The sequence below is a fragment of the Myotis brandtii genome, unplaced genomic scaffold (assembly GCF_000412655.1).
Source record: "Myotis brandtii unplaced genomic scaffold, ASM41265v1 scaffold13, whole genome shotgun sequence".
Lineage (NCBI taxonomy): Eukaryota > Metazoa > Chordata > Mammalia > Chiroptera > Vespertilionidae > Myotis > Myotis brandtii.
The window spans coordinates 3,837,507-3,843,885 of NW_005354595.1; the positions used below are offsets into that span (position 1 = coordinate 3,837,507).

General features: G+C 43.1%; 1 protein-coding gene and 1 pseudogene across 3 annotated transcripts in view; one reads left to right on the plus strand and one right to left on the minus strand.

Moving 5' to 3' along the window:
• Positions 1–6,379, plus strand: part of LOC102241193 (U3 small nucleolar RNA-associated protein 14 homolog A-like) — a 70,619-nt gene that overhangs the window by 24,427 nt on the left and 39,813 nt on the right. The window contains exon 1 of one of the 3 annotated variants that reach the window (XM_005859793.2): positions 5,185–5,262. The exons of the other annotated variants lie outside the window; for them this stretch is intronic. The gene's annotated coding sequence lies outside the window, so the exon portion shown is untranslated. Of the gene's footprint in view, positions 1–5,184; positions 5,263–6,379 lie in introns of those variants that run through there. 3 annotated transcript variants of the gene reach the window in all.
• LOC102252946 overlaps positions 4,990–6,379 on the minus strand; it is a 2,129-nt pseudogene continuing 739 nt past the window's right edge.

Consider the following 6,379-nt stretch of genomic DNA (forward strand, 5'->3'; position numbering starts at 1 on the left):
AAGAGGAGAAAAAAAGGTGGGAATTAAAGTTACCCTGCATAAAGATTCCCATAAGCAGCAGATAATGCAACATTTATCCAAATTCCTTGTCCTTCACTCATTCAAAATCGAGTGAGCAGCACCCTCAAGCTTCATGCTGGCACAAGATAAAACGATTAGGAATCTTAGAGCCTCTCCTGGTGGATTTGCATTTCTTCACAGGACTCATGGCAGTTCAATCACTGGCGTGCATTGACCTTTTGCCATAGGCTGGAGTGACAGAGAGGAGTGACTGTCTTTTTATAGTGAGAAAACAGCTGTGCCATCATTGCCTTTGCCAGGAGAGAGAGGAAAAATTGTCAGGGGGTTCTGTTTGTCATTGGCAGGAACAGTGAGATGCCGGGGCAACACAAACTATTCCAGAGGTACAGACTCTTCTGTCGGTTTCCAAGAACTGGCTTAGCTTCAGCCACAAAGATCCTGATGGAGGGTCTGAAATTCCTCTTTTGCCCAGCCAAAGCACAGCCTTTATCCAGAATATTTCATGATGCCAACGGATGGTTTCCAGAGAGGAATTGGGAATTGAGTTGCGCTCTGGTTGCGGATGGTTCTTTTTCATGCCTAGCTACCCAAACAAAGGCAGTGAGCCCGCAGCCAGATCTGTACCAGCACACCACGTGGAGCTGATGCATGGGAATGTGCAGGGCTGTGCCCGATTGAATTGCTCCCACCGTACCAGGGGCTATTTCTCTACGCCTCCCGTCTTGTATTCTGGCAGCTCTCTCTTCCTCACCCCCATCATCCCCATCCCCAAGTCCTCAAGTCCATTCATATTATAGTTTGGAAGGAGCCCGACCCGCACAGATTGGCAGTGCTGTAATTGGTGTTTACTTACCTTTGCCTCTTTTCTCTCTGCGTTTGATCATTCTGATAATGACAGCTTACTTTCTCTCCCTTTACCACCAGGAAACAAAAAGAAACTCTTAAACAGAGTTGTGCAGTTATATTTAGTTTTCCGGTGTCCTGCTAGGGAAATAAAATTCACATTTTAAAATATTTTCCCACTTCCATTCCCCTCTCCCTCCCTCCTCACCCAAACAGTCAACACTGAGGGGAAACATTCATGTTGAGAATTGTTTTTCCCCTCAGAAGTTGTTGTGACTACAGTGGCAACATCCTTGAGAGCTGACATGTCAAAACGTTGATGTTCTTATTTAAGACCTTCATCATTGTCATCATACTTGGTGCCTGCATTTGCTAGACTTTGTTTATTTATGTGCATGTTTAAGTGATATTTCTCAGGATAATATTCACAAGGGTCTGGGGTTCCCGGAATGAAAAGTGTTATGTAAACTGAAATGCTTACCCCCCCGGCAAAAGGTACCCTCCACTGCGCACACCACCTGGTTCTAACAGCTCACATGTGCACAGTGTTTGTAGTTCAGAAAGAATTTCCATGTACATTGTTTCATGTAATCCCCCTGATAACACGGTGGAAAACACACCAGGGACGCTGTGGCTCCAGGAATCATCCCGCCCTGCAGCCACCAGGCATGTGTGCCTCTGTACCTGGTGCACTGCTAGCTTTTCACAGCTGTCACTGTGCAACTCTATAGCATCTAGTCCCAGGTGGTTCCGTCTCGGAGAAGAGTCAGATTAATAGAGGCACAAACAAGCACAAAATAATTAGAGGAATTCTTTTATTTTTTTGTGTCTCCTAGGGAGGAAAGCTGGGCAGGTAATTAATTACAGGGTCTCTTTGGCAGACTCAGGGAGAGGGGAAATGTGTGGATACTGCAAAATTAATAAAGTTGATTCCATCACAACTATGTAAACATTTTAGTTAAGGATGCATACAATTAGGGCAGTAACTATAAGATGGATTGGGTGTGTCATGCGATATACCATAGATGAGGATATGATTTTTTTGTGAGCGGGAGGAATGCATTGTTGAGCCAGTGGCGAAGAATAAGAAAGATGTTTGTTTGCTGGGACATACCCAGCCTTTGAACTGAGATTTGATAAGAGAGTATTTCAGGGCAGTGAACAGTTTCTGTAGAAGAGCATCCTTCTAGAAGAGAAGACCAAACCGTACTGTAAGAATTGTGGGTGTGATTTGATTTCTTCAGAGGTCTTGCCTAGAAGTCTAGCTCTTGAAGGAATGCCTTACATGCAAACCTGTTAATAAACCCAGCTGTAGATGGCCACGTCGTGTGTGGAATAAAACACGGGCTTTTGAGAAGAGCACAGACCTTGGACAAGCCAGACCTGAGTTTGAGTCCTAGATCCCCCAAGTACCAGTTTACGACCTTGGGCAAACCTTGACCTTTGTGAGTCTCCATTTTTCTATGTGAATATCCATGAATTAAAAATGCCTCCTTTACAAAACAGTCGTGAGGATAAAGTGGGATAAAACGTGCAGCTCCACAGGCGGTGGCATTTATACTGTGCCTCGTCGTCTTTCCCCTTCTCCACGGAACCCAGGTTAGAGACTCGGCTCAGGTCCTTTATCTGTTCCCTGAAGCCCCAAGTTATAAAGGCTCTCAGAAAGGCTTTAATTTGCTGCAGCTAGTGTTTATTCATCACAACCTTGCTTCCAGCTCACATCCAGGTCGATAAGTTTGCTCTATTGGATGAGTATTACAAAGAACGTTTAAAAAGCACTGTTTTGGCTGGTCAAATGGCAGCTGATAACGTGGCCCAGAATCTGGCTTGTGTGAAGGATGGTAAATAGGAATCAACTTTTCATTTCTCATGCAACAAAGGAAAAAAGGATTGTGGTTTTATCTATTACACATTGTAAATCACTTAGATGCCTCCCGCCTAAGAGTTCTGGGGTCATATTTATGGACTGTGGGGGCCATGAATGCACTTCCCAGAATCTGAAGTGAGAATCACACTCGCCCTGCATTTCTTTTTATTTCTGTTACACTCACCATGGGATCCCTGGTGTGAAGGGAACCGATCTCTAGAGGTGTTCAACTGGCCATCCTCCCGCACGCAAGGCATCTCACGTAAATAGACTCATAAAAGGAATTACAACAAATGTGAGTGTGAGCTGGTATGTTGGTGAAAACTTCTTGTTAGAAAACAGAACTCTGAACACATCAGCTCAGGCAAAATAGGACATTTATTGGCTCACATGACTTGGAAGTTCAGGGATGCACTGGCTGCCAACCCCAAGGGAAGAGAGGTATTCTGATTACTCTGGCAGAAAAGTCCTAGGGAAGATTCTGCTTACAAGTGCATTGATGGACTGGCAAAGGAAAATTGCATGATTGCACGTCATATTCTATTATTTACTACAAAAATCACTTGGTGACTAATATTCTATTTTGTTTTCTGATTTTCTCTTCCTCTCCTCTTTTGTGGTCTGGGTGTTTATCCTTAAATATCCTTAAATATAATATGTTTTCTATTCCTTTTTCACTAATCATGGCTCTGCTTATATCACATGCCTGTCTTTGAATCTTTCACCATGACCAGAGTGACAAGAATATTGATTGGTCAGCCTGGGCCACATGACCACTTTTACACTGGGAGGAGGGGGGGGCATCATTTTTCACGGATCCGTCAGGATAACGGGAACTGGGAAGGATGCAGAGGCAGACGATATATGTCTACTCCACCCATCCCTGTGTTGTACCTTAATCTGTTGAGAAATGTATTTGTTGTGACTAAGCTGATTCCCTTTGGCTTAGATTCAATCCTTTTCCTCTCCGCCAGCTGGTCAGAATCCCTTCATGATTCTTCCTCAATAAAAGGCAATAGTTAAACAGTTAATGATTCCTGAGAAGTTACATTATTTCATAGCCTTTACAAATTTAGCAATGAGAAAAACAATCCCCATTTCCATTAAGTTTTCCCAGGTGGCATTTCTAAGTCTTTTGTCATCTTCATAGATCGGATAGACAGTATTTTCTTTTATGTTTCTGCCTTTTTCTAGTTCAGGATTCCAAATGGAACTGATGTGAAGGATATAGTATAGGAAGGATATTGGTAAGAGAATAGGAATTTCAGGGTCAACTGACTTGTGTTCAAATCCCACTTCAACCACTTGCTTAGGAAAATGAAAATAAAATTGCTATTTTTTTCATTTATCATATAGACAAACATTTTAATATTGATGTGCTACATATCTGGGTGTTTTTTTTCTTTCCTGTCTTGCATCAATTTCTTCAGCTCCTTTGCAACAATATTATGTAAATTTTGCATCAAGCCTTATCTAAATCCACGTATACTCTTAAACTGCTCAGTTACATGAGCCAATGGATTCCCTTTTTAAAAAATCCTTACCCAAGGATATGGTTTTTTGTTTGTTTTTTTATTTTCATTTGAGAGAGAGAGAGAGAGAGAGAGAGAGAGAGAGAGAGACATACATACATTGATCGCTTGCCTCCCATAAATTAATTCTTTATTTTTACTCTCAACATGGTTGTGAAAAGAGTTAAATCCGAAAACCAAGAACATTGAAATGCCTAAGTCCAGAGTGAGTCCAAATATTTGGCCACATAGAATATTATCATCTTTAAGAGTAGGAGTAATAATAAAGGCTTTTAAATGAGTCTTTAATTCATAAATACAATAGGCATTATTTTGGCTACTGGAAAACAAAGGCTGTAGCATCAGTAAAGGTCTGTGATGTCTCATTTTTGAGGATTCAGGTTAGTGTATTTAAGGTAACTGAAGGTGACAGCAAGAGTTATAGAGATAGGCAAAAATTCACATTAGAAAACTTCCTATGTTGAGTAACAGTGGCCATTATGATTCCAGAAGTTAAAAGTGATTTCAGAACTTATGACTTCAGCTTGGCAAACAGCTCAGACTCCAAATCTTATTCCTCCCTATTAAAATGTGAGCCCTTGAAAAAGGATGTGTCTGTATATATAGATATATGTATGAAAATAATAAGGTGATCTTTGGAGTTGCCTTAGTGTTCCCTTTATAGCTGTCTTGAAATGACCATGGAATTAGCTTCATGAAAAGGATTAGCCAGCTTCTTGTCTAAGGCTACCACGGGGACCATTTGTCTAAGGCTAGAAAGGTACCAACATGACATAAACTGTACGGAGAGAAGGAGAAGATGAGAGCTTTTCCTGGCAGTTGGTAGCTAAAAATCAAGAGATTCTGAGAAAATGACACAATGCAGCCTTTCTTGTCTTTTTCTTTTCGCGTTGGTTCTGGTGAAAGAGGACATTCCTGCTTTTGAAATTTCTTCCTACGCTGGGCAAGTTGATGCAGAGCTTGATCTGCACTCATCCTAACCTTTGCTGACGCCTCCATGTAAGTCGCCTTCAGATGTATGCTCACTGCTGTCCTTCCTGGGTCACCTGCCTTTGATCATCCAGATCTGCGTGGTTACCAATTAAAATCATTGAAAATGCATCACAATCCTTTTCTCTGAGAATCTGTCTTTGAAACTTACAGATTTCTTCAAAACTGTCTCTGTGACTGAAAAGACCAACAGGAAAGCCTCTCATATGTTGTTTCTCAGAGCTCCAACTCTTCTTGTCCTGCTCTGTGTGGAATATCTAGCCTGACTGCTCAGTCATCTATCACACACTGCTGTGTGTAGGGATCCTGATGGTTGGATCATAATCCATTACAAAATAGGACCTTGTGGACTGGATGGTGGACACCAACTTGCCCACACTGCCCCACCAACCACCACAATCTGGTACTTCTGACCGAGCTATACCGCCAGATGGCATGGCTATGGAGATGCCACCTCTGCCACACCTAGTAGCCACCCACCCTAGGCCTAGCTCTGAGGATGTGTGCGGCTGGTGGGCTGCGGGTAAGCAGCCAGACAGGGGTCCCCAGGGCCTGGAGCTGCCCGGAAGGCCCGTTCATGAGGTGTGGCGCTCTGGCTGGCTAAGTCCTGCCCGAGGTGGAGAAGCAGGGTGACCACAGGCCAGGGGCAGCATCAGCCGCGGGGCATGCTAATCCACACGTCTCAGCAGTGTCTCACAGACTCTATTTTAAAAGGATAATCCAGAATCACCACGATTCTAATGTGATTCTCAGATTCCCAAATTTAATCCAAGTTTCCTTAACTCTTGCTCCATAAATAGGCACAGTGGAGCTCAGTGTGGGTAATGACCAAAAGTTTTTGGCTTTTGCCCCAAATTGTATGAGTCAGCAAACACTGCTCTCAAGTCCTGTCCACTGACTGAAAAGCGCCTCAGTGGTCACGTCTCAGAACTGTCACTGATGCCAGGGCCTGGGATGGCAACACTGTGCTCTCCAAGTGATACCCAAGATGCCGAGCCTGACTGCATGCCCTTGAATCTTCTCTGTGTTGAATCCATACAGCAGTGAAGAGAAGACCCCTCTCCCCATCTGGGTTACACCTAATTCCCAAGTCCAATGCGCTTGGAGCAATATCCTCAGGTTTCTT